Source organism: Schistocerca nitens, chromosome 3, assembly GCF_023898315.1.
Source record: "Schistocerca nitens isolate TAMUIC-IGC-003100 chromosome 3, iqSchNite1.1, whole genome shotgun sequence".
Classification (NCBI taxonomy): Eukaryota; Metazoa; Arthropoda; class Insecta; order Orthoptera; family Acrididae; genus Schistocerca; species Schistocerca nitens.
In genome coordinates, this window is record NC_064616.1 from 749,063,545 (window position 1) to 749,078,257 (window position 14,713).

Here is a 14,713-nt window from a genome sequence, read left to right on the forward strand (position 1 = left end):
TCTCATTCATATTTTCGAAGCCTGCATGACAAATATTATTTCTTCTCTAGCTTTCCTGTCACAATAAGCTCTAACATATTAGAAATCGGTTGTCTGAAGTCATTTGGCAGCTAATATGTCAATGTCTTGTTGATTTCAGTGGCAGAGAACTGCTGATTAGTATTTTTAAGTAATGAAATACGAACGGCTGTAGTAGCCTCGGTGCAAAGAAAGCTTCTTTGCAGATCGGAGTGACATCATAAAATACAGCACTTTTGCAGGAATGTAGTTGCTCTTAACCTGAAACTTCAATAGCTTCCGTCATTACCATTAGTAGCGCATGTTATATCTTTTGTTTTTATCAGACGAATGTTTCAAAATTTTAAATCTATTTTGTCCAGTAGTGGATCAATGGAAAAGTATCGAGGGAGATGACGCAATGGTAAGGCACGGAACTTGCATTCGGAGGAATGACGGTTCAATCCCACTTTAAGCCACCCAGATTTCGGTTTTCTGTGGTTTCCCTATATCGCTTAAGGCAAATGCCGGGACAGTTTCTTTGAAAAGCACACAGCCGATTTACTTCGCCATCTTCCTGAATAGGAGCGTGTCGACAGGGCGTTAAACCCTAATCTTCCTTCCGTCTTCCGTTTTCAAAAGAAAAATATCGTGTTTTAACTACATCACTGTCAGATTCTCCACTGAATAATATTACAGCCATTTATATGGGACGAAAGAAAGTTGCGATAAAAAAACACGGAACACCATTTCTTAATGGAACGGAAAACATAGGCGAAATGTTGTATTCCTCACATGAGCTCAGATTATATACATGATCCAAGTAAGGTTTTATTTATTTATTTATTTTTAAAGGCGTCTTCGGCAAGAGTGATTGTTGTTATTGCTGAGTGCTATGTTTCAAAAACAAGCGAAATGAAACAGTAAAAAGGGCGTGACATGGAAACGTTCAAGGGGGCACCCACTCGGAACACTTAGGAGGTTTAGGGTTTTTATCCGCGAACAGGGTGACATTTTTACTATAGTAACCACTCAATCGTGCTATCTGAGTTTTTTCGTTCTTATAATAAATTTTTACTCCATAAAATAGTAACCTCAGAGAAATCAAATTCGTACACAAAAGTTCAAGTTTCATTGACAAATCCACAAACGCTATGACAGTGAAGTTTTTGTTTGAAATTTCAATTTTTACTGAATGATTCTTTGCACCTAAGATTGTAGATACACCGTATTAGTTAACTGAGTTGCTTACCAGAATAGGATAGTTTTCTGCGTACTTGCACGTCATTTTCTGCACAAATACAGTATATACATGGTTAACTAGGAGAAAAGTAAAGTTCGTTATTTAATCACGCTGTGACCAATGACTGTAGTGTGCTGCAGATTTAGGAACCATCAATTGGTTATCCTAACGATTGAAAGACATAATTTTTAAAATTCTGCCCTCCACTTTTCCATTTTCGTATAAAACAAGAATTATCTGGCAATTATAAACCAAACTGTCAAGTGAAACCAATATAGACTAACTCGTGTTCCGGAAAAAAAGAGACAAATATTTAATTAAAATTTTCCAAACATCAACAGAGTTTCTATTTGATTCACGTATAAAAACTACTATTTTTCAACAGATGTGAAAGTTATTTTATCTCCGTGTAATTATTTCCTGGAGAATTATCGCCAAAACTCCGATTTGCAAAATTTCAAAACGTAGGTATTAATTTTCGTTCCTGCGCCACTAAATAAGTCCTGCAAATATCATTAAAATCCGAGAAAAACATCAGAATCATGGAAAAATGAACAACGATTCATAAAGTTCTCCGTCAAAGTTGTACTTCTTCCTTTTCATCGCTTGTACTTCACCTTTAACCAATGAATATAAACGCTGAGAGTACACTCTTTAGTGCGTAATGTACCACATATAATTTACCTATCTATATTTTATCGTCAAAAAAAATGAAGTTGCTGAAGTCTTCACACGTGCAACAAAAGTTCAAAATAACAAAATATAGAGACGATTCAAAGAAGAGCATTTTCATCCGTGAGTTGTTTGTATAATTAGCGTCATAGAAAGGCTCACTAATACACGGGTGAAGATGTCAAAGGAATGACTAGTGCGTTATATAAAGGTTTTCTCTTTAGTTACTGGAATGTGCATTCCAAAACGCATAGAGATATATATTACTTCCTCCCGTACACATCTCGCGTAATGTCTGTGACAGTATACTGGAAAAATTCGACTCTATACAAGTAAGCGACAAAAGCTGTTTTTCCCATGCGTCGACTTCGAATGGAACAGGAATCCGCTAAAATGAAGCGGGCAGATAATTCACCCTCTGCTACGTGTTGTATGGTGACTTAAGATGGAAATATAGATTCACAATTAAAAGTGGAACATCTGATTTGTGGAGGATACGCTCAGGGGAAAATTATAACTGAGGCTTAATACCAGACTCAAAGACACATTTATGCATGGTAGCGCTACTTGCTATCAGTAAAATGAATAGGAAGAATGCTTTTTAAAAACGGAAAAGTATAACTCAAATTGTATAAAAATGTAAAATCGTACTTTGCAAGATATGTCTCACGCACATTCTGCTATTTTAAATCGAACAAAGCTAGTAACACCGGAAAATATTACAAAATACAAACGTGGAGGACATCAAAGCACAACGAAACGTATGCTCCAGCACACGCTGCACCAAACTTTCAGTACTGAAGATAAACTCCTTTATGCAACGGAAACGCAGTTGCGTAGCAAAATGTTGGCGTAAATATATGGCATTTTAATTACTATATACTTTTAATTTGTGTATGTTTGATGGTACTGAGACGAGGATATGAATAACAAAAAACAAAAAATTGAATGTTTCACTTTTACTTCGTAACATTTATCATAAAAAAGTTATATATAGTCTGAGAGTCCTCGGTTAATTTATTTTCTTTGTGATGACACTCAGTGAGTATTGATTTAAGGCACCAGCCGCATCGTATTATTAACAAAGTTGTTAAAACATTCCCCAGTTCATCTACATCTACATCTACATCTATACTCCGCGAGCCACCATACGGTGTGTGGCGGAGGGTACTTATTGTACCACTATCTGATCCCCCCTTCCCTGTTCCATTCACGAATTGTGCGTGGGAAGAACGACTGCTTGTAAGTCTCCGTATTTGCTCTAATTTCTCGGATCTTTTCGTTGTGATCATTACGCGAGATATATGTGGGCGGTAGTAATATGTTGCCCATCTCTTCCCGGAATGTGCTCTCTCGTAATTTCGATAATAAACCTCTCCGTATTGCGTAACGCCTTTCTTGAAGTGTCCGCCACTGGAGCTTGTTCAGCATCTCCGTAACGCTCTCGCGCTGACTAAATGTCCCCATGACGAATCGCGCTGCTTTTCGCTGGATCATGTCTATCTCTTCTATTAATCCAACCTGGTAAGGGTCCCATACTGATGAGCAATACTCAAGAATCGGACGAACAAGCGTTTTGTAAGCTACTTCTTTCGTCGAACCATAGAAAGCTGTAAGTTACCCTATAACTGACCGGTCGATCAGTTCAAAGATGGGAGGAAGACAAAGGGATACCATGACCAATAGTACTATGCCTAGTAAAACACCACGGTATTCAACTAACTTTCGAGCTGATGACAGCTTTACCTTGTACGGGGCTACCAATTTCCTCCATATTTCTAGTTTTTCATTAGACAGTTACAGAGGCATCCAACGCCAAACGGTAGATGCAATGAATGGAAAATATGGGGATAAGTGAGAGAGGGACTTGGGCACCGAGGGTTCTACACAAACTTAATTATGTATATACAGGGTGTTTCAAAAATGACCGGTATATTTGAAACGGCAATAAAAAATAAACGAGCAGCGATAGAAATACACCGTTTGGTGCAATATGCTTGGGACAACAGTACATTTTCAGGCGGACAAACTTTCGAAATTACAGTAGTTACACTTTTCAACAACAGATGGCGCTGCAAGTGATGTGAAAGATATAGAAGACAACGCAGTCTGTGGGTGCGCCATTCTGTATGTCGTCTTTCTGCTGTAAGCGTGTGCTGTTCACAACGTGCAAGTGTGCTGTAGACAACATGGTTTATTCCTTAGAACAGAGGATTTTTCTGGTGTTGGAATTCCACCGCCTAGAACACAGTGTTGTTGCAACAAGACGAAGTTTTCAACGGAGGTTTAATGTAACCAAAGGACCGAAAAGCGATACAATAAAGGATCTGTTTGATAAATTTCAACGGACTGGGAACGTGACGGATGAACGTGCTGGAAAGGTAGGGCGACCGCGTACGGCAACCACAGAGGGCAACGCGCAGCTAGTGCAGCAGGTGATCCAACAGCGGCCTCGCGTTTCCGTTCGCCGTGTTGCAGCTGCGGTCCAAATGACGCCAACGTCCACGTAGCGTCTCATGCGCCAGAGTTTACACCTCTATCCATACAAAATTCAAACGCGGCAACCCCTCAGCGCCGCTACCATTGCTGCACGAGAGACATTCGTTAACGATATAGTGCACAGGATTGATGACGGCGATATGCATGTGGGCAGCATTTGGTTTACTGACGAAGCTTATTTTTACCTGGACGGCTTCGTCAATAAACAGAACTGGCGCATATGGGGAACCGAAAAGCCCCATGTTGCAGTCCCATCGTCCCTGCATCCTCAAAAAGTACTGGTCTGGGCCGCCATGTCTTCCAAAGGAATCATTGGCCCATTGTTCAGATCCGAAACGATTACTGCATCACGCTATCTGGACATTCTTCGTGAATTTGTGGCGGTACAAACCGCCTTAGACGACACTGCGAACACCTCGTGGTTTATGCAAGATGGTGCCCGGCCACATCGCACGGCCGACGTCTTTAATTTCCTGAATGAATATTTCGATGATCGTGTGATTGCTTTGGGCTATCCGAAACATACAGGAGGCGGCGTGGATTGGCCTCCCTATTCGCCAGACATGAACCCCTGTGACTTCTTTCTGTGGGGACACTTGAAAGACCAGGTGTACCGCCAGAATCCAGAAACAATTGAACAGCTGAAGCAGTACATCTCATCTGCATGTGAAGCCATTCCGCCAGACACGTTGTCAAAGGTTTCGGGTAATTTCATTCAGAGACTACGCCATATTATTGCTACGCATGGTGGATATGTGGAAAATATCGTACTATAGAGTTTCCCAGACCGCAGCGCCATCTGTTGTTGAAAATTGTAACTATTGCAATTTCGAAAGTTTGTCTGCCTGAAAATGTACTGCTCGTTTAGTTTTTATTGCCGTTTCAAATATACCGGTCATTTTTGAAACACCCTGTAGATAGTTCATCCGTTCTGGAAATCGAGAATTTCTATGATTATCACCACTTAACAAATGACGATGGCTAAACTGACAGTGCCCAATACGAAACCTCGCGACGAGAAGGCCAAGAGGAGGTCGGCCAAGCCGTTGGGAGAGGGATAATTCCCTGGATCTTGTTCCCGTGAAGAGAAGAGCAGTGGTGATGCCAAAGTGACGCCATCTGCCGACGGACGGCAACACGGAGATAATCCGAAGGAACGGAAGATCTATCAGGCCGGAGTAGGTGAAATGCAGCCTTGGCAACAGGGTCAGCAGCCTCATTTCCTGTCAGCCCGACGAGTAACAACGCTAAAAGATGTTTACGGCATGATATATTCATGGGAAATAACAGAGGAATGTGTCTTCATTTCTTTGTTAGATTCTGTAGGTGATTCGGAATATCAAAGAGCTTGCGGTAGAAGAGATGTTTCACAGTAGCGAAGACGCATCATAAGTTATGAATTTGAGAGGCCATATTTACTGGAATGGCCAATAAGGAAGTATTACACAAATATTAATAATATTAAGGGGCTGATTGCTGATTTATTCAAAGCATAGATCGATGGCAATAGGCTGTTAGTTGAGAAGCGAGTAAGGGACTGCGCGTTACCACACTGGAGCCTGTAGCGCTGAATGGCAGTAGGTTACACTCTCGCTGGATGGCAGCCGGCGCCAGTCGGCGATGTCAGGCGCCGCACATCTGCAGCGCCTTGGCACGTGCGAGCCGACCTGCCACGTTGCACTGGCCACACTGCTTGCTTGGTTGCACGTCGCACGCTTTCGATTGCCGGCCTTCGGCCTTGGGAGCGGCACTCTGCAGCGAGGTCGCCGGCGACTTGCCAGCCAGCTCTGCTCGCAGCCCTGGTTTTTTATTCACAGCTGCGCCGACTAATGCATCATGCATCACCTGCATTAACTTCCTACCTAACGACACGCAGTTCCAGTCGTCTTTCTTTTTGGAATCGTTACCTGTATGTAACTGGTTGTGTTATTCACAATTCTTCGTAGGTGATGATTCGTTGTCACATCACATGGCAACGGCTACTCCAAAAACTGACACCGGGTTGTTTCACTAGACCTCCTTTTGACTGGAGGTAGTTATGGAGGTGGTGAACATTGAAAATCGATATAGATCACTGATAAAATGCGGTATCGTGCCTTAGTCTCTTTGGTATTCGTTTTGATAATCAAAACAGTCTAATATGGTGTAAGACGTACGACAAAGTTAACCGTTCTGTGGACGTCGAGTTTATTAGATACGGAACAACAGCTTCTTTGGATAAAAGTGGGAAGGAATATAGAAGGGGGTTCAAAGAATCATCATAGTACTTCTCTCATGTGATTTGTGGTAACTACGAAAAATATACAGGGTGATCAAAAAGTCAGTATAAATTTGAAAACTTAGTAAACCACGGAATAACGTAGATAGAGAGGTAAAAATTGACACACATGCTTGGAATGACATGGGGTTTTATTAGGAAAAAAAAAACAAAGTTCACAAAATGTCCAACAAATGGCGCTGGACAGGTGAGAGGTACGCCGATATGTTACAGAATCGCATCATCCCCAGCCTGGCTGATAAACACCTGCTGGAACGTACGATGTTTATGCAGGATGGCTCTCCATCCCATATTGCTAGACGCGTGAAAGATCTCTTGCTCGCGTCGTTTGGTGATGATCGTGTGCTCAGCCGCCACTTTCGTCATGCTTGACCTCCCAGGTCCCCAGACCTCAGTCCGTGCGATTATTGGCTTTGGGGTTACCTGAAGTCGCAAGTGTATCGTGATCGACCGACATCTCTAGGGATGCTGAAAGACAACATCCGACGCCAATGCCTCACCATAACCCCGGACATGCTTTACAGTGCTGTTCACAACATTATTCCTCGACTACAGCTATTGTTGAGGAATGATGGTGGACATATTGAGCATTTCCTGTAAAGAACATCATCTTTGCTTTGTCTCACTTTGTTATGCTAATTATTGCTATTCTGATCAGATGAAGCGCCATCTGTCGGACATTTTTTGAGCGTTTGTATTTTTTTGGTTCTAATAAGACCCCATGTCATTCCAAGCGTATGTGTCAATTTGTACCTCTGTATCTACATTATTTCAGTTTTGAAATTTATACTGACTTTTTGATCACCCGGTACATTGCGATGGCCGGAGGTGGATTTCAACCCTGATCCTCCTGACTACGAGTCCAGTATTTTTAATTACTGCGGCACCTGTATCTGTGTAGTCTGTTGTAACAAGCGTTCAACGCGCCGAAGATAAAAATAAACAAATAAAACTAGAAAATAAAAGGAAAGTTTATGTAAAATTGATTGGCAGTGAGCAAATAAACATTTCCGTAACTCTCTTAAATAGCGTCATATACAGCGTGATTATAATTAAAGTTAAACATTCAAAACGCTGAAGAAATAACACCACTGGTCAGAATGACGTCAAATTGCAACGGAATATTATCGCAGAAGGGCGGAAACGTATGGCAGAAGAAAAAAAATAGTGTGTAAATTGATCACTAGATGGCGCTGTATGTGTAAGAATACGTAAATGAAAACACCTGTCATGTGCATGACCTATTGAAGTTGGCATAAACCCGCCGGGTACACGTCTGCGACGTTCACCATGACTGTCTAAATGCAGGATCGCGCTCTGCTTGTAAAGCTGTGCACACGTTGCTCTGCAGAAGTTCCGCAAATTGATTCAACGTCAGTGGAAGCAGTGGCCACAACAATGCAGGAGGAGACGAGTGGTGGTGTGCAAACGTGTAGTGCACGGAGAATTGCCCGAACATTCGACATACCCGTGAGCACGGTGCGTAAAATCCTACGAAACACCCTTCTTTGCTATCCATTCAAAATTACCCATGTGCACGAGTTGTTTCGTGTTGACCTGCCAGCAACAGAGACCTTTGCTTTAGAATTTCTTGCTCGCTCGGAAGTGGACAATGATTGGCCGTGGAAGATTTTCTGGACAGACGAAGCCCACTTACATCTGACAGGATATGTCAATACACAGAATTGTCGAATATGGGCAAGGAAAAATCCACACGCAAATCAACCTATACCACTTAATCTTGAAAAGGTCACTGTCTGGTGCGGTTTTACGGCATCATTTATCATAGGGCCATAGTTTTTCGAAGAGACAGGTGCTTCCAGTCCTGTTACCTGTACCATCACTGGTAAGTGCTGTGAGTGTCTTTTGCGCAACCACGTCATTCCAGCTCTCCAACAGCGTGGATGTGTGGATGGTATCATTTTTATGCAAGATGGCGCACCTGCGCACATTGCAAATCCAGTTAAGCAGCTGCTGCAGCACCATTTTGGAAATGCTAGAATTATCAGCCGCCATTTCCCTACAGCCTGGCCGTCCCAATCACCTGATCTTAATCCGCGTCGCTTCTGGCTGTGGGGCTATCTGAAAGATGTTGTGTTCAGTGTTCCAATTGCAAACTTAACTGTATTGACGGCACGCATTGCGCAACACATTCTGAACGTGACCCCGGAAACAGTTCGATCAGTTGTGGAACATGCTGTTTCTCGATTTCAACTTGTTGCAGAAAACGGTGGACAGCATATTGAACATGTTTTGCGCCAGTCACACGGAAATTAATAATCCGATTTGATTTTGATTGATGCTTTTTATGCGGTTTTTGGCCTAAGGATAATTAAAAACCGATGTGATTGAAGCTTTGTATGCGTTTTTTGGCCGCAGTACTATTAAAAACAGACTTTTTCCCATCCGATGTCATATGACCTTGCCGTAGTGGATGGGCTTATGTTATCACACCTGTACACCCATGCACACTAAGTAGTACAGTTTGTTTAACGTCTATGATGCTTACAGCACCATCTATTGCTGCATTTTGTTATTATTTATTTTTCTTCTGCCATACGTTTTCCCCCTTCTCTGATATCACTGCGTTGCAATTTGACGTCATTCTGACGAGTGGTGTTATTTCTACAGCGGTTTGAAAGATTAACTTTAATTATAATCACCCCGTATTTATCTTTAAGATTGGTGCGATAGAATCGTTCTTGTCAAATGTTCTACGTGCGACCGATCTGGCAGTTTGAACAATTGAAACGATTGGTGTATTAAAGTGAAGATATATAACTGCCGTATTACAAGTATTGTATTGATATTAGTTGGAGTTTTTGGCTAGTGCTATATCGACAGAAACTACGCCCAAAGCACCTGCGTGTTAGGTGTTAAAATTCTGGGGAAGAATACCTCGATACGACCAGTCTACACCGCCTATGGTTCCTTAGAAGTGAAGAGTGAAGATTCATATCGAGGTTATCGGAGATGATTGAAGATTTCTCTAAAAAGAGCGTAGCATTATGCAGTCCCTCGATCAAACCGATTTGATTTTGTTCTGATCGTCCTACAGACACTAAAGGAAATTTAATTACGAACGAAAATATTCACTTCTCAATATAAACTAATACACCTGTTTCCTTAAAATACACTCTGGTATTCTGTAACCGTCAATCTTGTCAATAACAACACAAACAAAACAGTACCTGCATTTGGGATGTTAATGTTATTGTATAGGCTTCCGCAGCCAGAGCCAGTTGGCATAATACACTCCTGGAAATTGAAATAAGAACACCGTGAATTCATTGTCCCAGGAAGGGGAAACTTTATTGACACATTCCTGGGGTCAGATACATCACATGATCACACTGACAGAACCACAGGCACATAGACACAGGCAACAGAGCATGCACAATGTCGGCACTAGTACAGTGTATATCCACCTTTCGCAGCAATGCAGGCTGCTATTCTCCCATGGAGACGATCGTAGAGATGCTGGATGTAGTCCTGTGGAACGGCTTGCCATGCCATTTCCACCTGGCGCCTCAGTTGGACCAGCGTTCGTGCTGGACGTGCAGACCGCGTGAGACGACGCTTCATCCAGTCCCAAACATGCTCAATGGGGGACAGATCCGGAGATCTTGCTGGCCAGGGTAGTTGACTTACACCTTCTAGAGCACGTTGGGTGGCACGGGATACATGCGGACGTGCATTGTCCTGTTGGAACAGCAAGTTCCCTTGCCGGTCTAGGAATGGTAGAACGATGGGTTCGATGACGGTTTGGATGCACCATGCACTATTCAGTGTCCCCTCGACGATCACCAGTGGTGTACGGCCAGTGTAGGAGATCGCTCCCCACACCATGATGCCGGGTGTTGGCCCTGTGTGCCTCGGTCGTATGCAGTCCTGATTGTGGCGCTCACCTGCACGGCGCCAAACACGCATACGACCATCATTGGCACCAAGGCAGAAGCGACTCTCATCGCTGAAGACGACACGTCTCCATTCGTCCCTCCATTCACGCCTGTCGCGACACCACTGGAGGCGGGCTGCACGATGTTGGGGCGTGAGCGGAAGACGGCCTAACGGTGTGCGGGACCGTAGCCCAGCTTCATGGAGACGGTTGCGAATGGTCCTCGCCGATACCCCAGGAGCAACAGTGTCCCTAATTTTCTGGGAAGTGGCGGTGCGGTCCCCTACGGCACTGCGTAGGATCCTACGGTCTTGGCGTGCATCCGTGCGTCGCTGCGGTCCGGTCCCAGGTCGACGGGCACGTGCACCTTCCGCCGACCACTGGCGACAACATCGATGTACTGTGGAGACCTCACGCCCCACGTGTTGAGCAATTCGGCGGTACGTCCACCCGGCCTCCCGCATGCCCACTATACGCCCTCGCTCAAAGTCCGACAACTGCACATACGGTTCACGTCCACGCTGTCGCGGCATGCTACCAGTGTTAAAGACTGCGATGGAGCTCCGTATGCCACGGCAAACTGGCTGACACTGACGGCGGCGGTGCACAAATGCTGCGCAGCTAGCGCCATTCGACGGCCAACACCGCGGTTCCTGGTGTGTCCGCTGTGCCGTGCGTGTGATCATTGCTTGTACAGCCCTCTCGCAGTGTCCGGAGCAAGTATGGTGGGTCTGACACACCGGTGTCAATGTGTTCTTTTTTCCATTTCCAGGAGTGTAGTTTTCTGGGTATGGTACCGCATCATACCGCAAAAAAAAGTGCAATGCCCTTACTTGTGTCATCGTGATGATGAGAGCTCTAATTCTGTTTTAATACGTCAATGTGTGTGTGCAAGTCATTACCGTCGCTGTGGCAGGAAGGCGCAATGCAGCCCGTCAAGTAAATCCGTTGATTGGGTTGCCTATCTGCAGGCGCGTCGTTCGATGCTACAACATGAAGCGGATAATTTGTCTCCATGTTCTGACACGCTTGCCCCTAGTGGTGTGATCTGCAACAATACCACTGCGCATATCACGAATCGAAACTTGGAGATACGCTCTATCCACTAATATGTGTCTTTTTCGGTAAGTCTTGTCGTTTTCATGCAGTTGCCTTCTGAAATCCCAACGGTACTTATGGATAACCCTGTACTTCTCCCAACGGCTGCATTCTTACGAAATCCGAAAAAGATACCCACCTTAAGTAATCCCACTGTCAGAGGAACGTTAAGCCACACAAAGAGACTATAAAGACTATTTTAATACGTATTTCCTGGATAGTTAATTGCTAGTGTTGTTTCATCAAAGCAAGAGAGGTGGTGCAGCGTTAAGAAACTGGGCTCACGTCCGGAAATGTGGTGGTTCACAGCCCCTTTCGCCTCCCAGACTCAGTTTTTCTGTGGTGTGTCTAAATCGTTTAAAGCAAATGCCGGAAGGGTTCCTTTGAAATGAACATGGCCAGTTTCCTTTCCCATCCCTTCGGTATTCGATTTTATGCTCCGTCCTTAATGACGTCGTCGACAGGACGTTAAATCCTGGTCTTCTTTCCTTTCTTTATTTTTTTGTCTCGAGTTATAGTGTGGTAATTGAATTGTGTTTCCTCACTCTTTTCGGTAAACTTGAATTTGTGTAGGTTTTTCTCAGTGCCGTCAGTTTTCAAGGAAGTTGCTGCTTAGTTTTTCTTTGTTTGCCTGTCATACGGATCTGCATATACTTTACCAGTGCTCACTTCGTGTGTGTTTACTAACAAATAGTTCGAAGGAAGGTTGGAATTTAATTTAGCCTTAATACAAAAGGAGACTGACAGGGTGTGATTTATTTGGGTGAGCGTGAATTGCAGGTGGAGGAAAACATCGGCTCTGACCTGCTGGAAGAACTGTTCTATCATCCCTGAAATGATTTATGCAAATGAAATGCAACTTAAATCAGTTTGGCTAGATCAATACGAGCACAGTGCAATAACCTTTTCACCGCCTCTGCCATCTTTAAAATGCGGGGATCGTACTTCCGCTAGTGCCTCTGCTGCCCGGAAGATTTCCGAAGGCCAAATGTTACTAGACTGCGTAGCCACCCGCGGCCATTGTCAATCGGATTTCGTTGGCAAGTAGGTTTTTCTAGAAATACTTCCTTAAAATTTATTGCTTGCATTTCCTTTCTGTGCAACTGCGAGTAGTCAGTAATCATTGGTGTTGCATAGTTGAATAATTTATCCAGTCGTTGCTGGGAAAGCTTCATACCGAAAGGGTTGCAGCGAACCGTTAAACGGTACGAATAATCTGCTTTGGGCAATAACGTTCCCACAGCTTTTGATTATGTGAAAATTCTACTTTGCATACAGTATTAGAATACGTGTTTTTCATTTCATCGTTCTACACATATTACGTTGTGGGTGGAGAAAGCGGGCGTTGTGGCTAGTGCCGGAAGTTGAACTGAAGACGACATTTGAGAGGTTTGCAAGATCAAGGGACTATTCACTTTGCAGGTGTCCTGGGCAGTTCCACATGACTTACTTTGTCGGAAGCGCTGTCAAGGAGGGAGGCGGCAGGAACTGGACTGGAAATCCGGCCGCACATGTAGTGATGCGCGCCCTCATCTTTATTTTATGCTTATTCTTCCCTCCATTCTACTGCTACTCCTCCTGAATTTACATTCAGTCTTATCTAATTGCGACGGATAGTAGATCTACGAAAGTAAATAACAAGTTTCAAGCAATCCTCTGATAAATAATAATAATAATAATATTTGCCCAAACGGTGACTTTTATGTAACGCACCTGGTCATTTCCACAAAGCCTACATTCTGTTACAGAACATTTACGGTTCTCAACAAGTTTGCTGGGCGTTTCTCGTACAGCCAATAACATGGGGTTCAAATTTTCGTTTATGAAATACTGGTAATCGTCGTTTATTTACACTATTTTTAATGGAATGATGAAGCATTACCAGGTATGCATAAATAACATGTCTGCCGGTAAAATCCCCTAAGTTTTTCATACGTGCCTACTATTTCCCTTCAACTGAAAATCAACCGGCAGAAACTATCCTGGTTTTCTTTCCTTACTGTATGTGAGTTAATGCATCATTTGAAAGTTATACGCCAATATCCAGGAAACTCCATTATATAACATTGTCCAATGATACTGCGAGGGACGATTGCGTTAAATACTTCCCGAAGGGACATTGTAGTTTTGCTTCTTTTTAAAACAAACATCTATTCAGACTTTTAGTGTGAAATAATTAACGTTTCCATGACGGACGCGTTACTAGACTAGATCCAGACGCAAGATAGTGTGAAGTCCCACATCTAGTAGCCACTGACAACAGAAACTGCAAGTTATTACATCTCGTAATAACCTGATGTTAACTGTTTTGTAGAAGACGATTAATGGTCTTGTGGGGTGACGCAATCAGAACACTGGAAGCGTTTACGAGTATAATCATAAACACGAGAAGGTACAGTTAGGTGTTTTTTAATGTCTAACTGAAACGATGCTTATCGAAGACGACATTTTTTAGTATACATTGAAAACTTATTTGTCATAGAATTATTCATATCTTTGTTAATGAAACGATTCAGAGTCGTTCGAAATTGATTAAAAATGCCAAGGAACTGGAATCTTTGCTTCATAAGCGACTAGCCGATCTGTACAAACAGAAATAAATAATCCTGGCATATTAGACTTTGCTAAAACTGAAATATGCTCCAAATTGACTTGCATAAGCATGAAGAGATTCTCCGAATGTTGCAGTTATAGTTGGAGAAATTAGTTCCATCGTCAGCCTGTACTTGTAGAGTCGTGTCTGTTTTACGAATATTGAAGAGATGGAAAAATAGGCTTGGAAAAGTAGATATAACGGAATTCTAGAAGTAATACATATTGATTCTTGCGGAGAAGATAACATCAATGAGCAACTTTTTTTAATACTGTTTATTCACATAAATAGCGCTGTCACTGGTTTCGAACCATCAGGTTCATCATCATCGTACGGCTTGTTCACGATAAGATATTTTTTTATTGTAGTTTACATTCATTTTCACTTTTTGTTCCCCCATACAGTGAAAATTCCTTGGGGTAGTCACCACTACCT

General features: G+C 43.0%; 1 protein-coding gene across 3 annotated transcripts in view; it reads right to left on the reverse strand.

Moving 5' to 3' along the window:
* LOC126248746 (uncharacterized) overlaps window positions 1-14,713 on the reverse strand; it is a 208,591-nt gene that overhangs the window by 60,881 nt on the left and 132,997 nt on the right. The window contains exon 1 of one of the 3 annotated variants that reach the window (XM_049950077.1): window positions 5,960-6,108. The exons of the other annotated variants lie outside the window; for them this stretch is intronic. The gene's annotated coding sequence lies outside the window, so the exon portion shown is untranslated. Of the gene's footprint in view, window positions 1-5,959; window positions 6,109-14,713 lie in introns of those variants that run through there. 3 annotated transcript variants of the gene reach the window in all.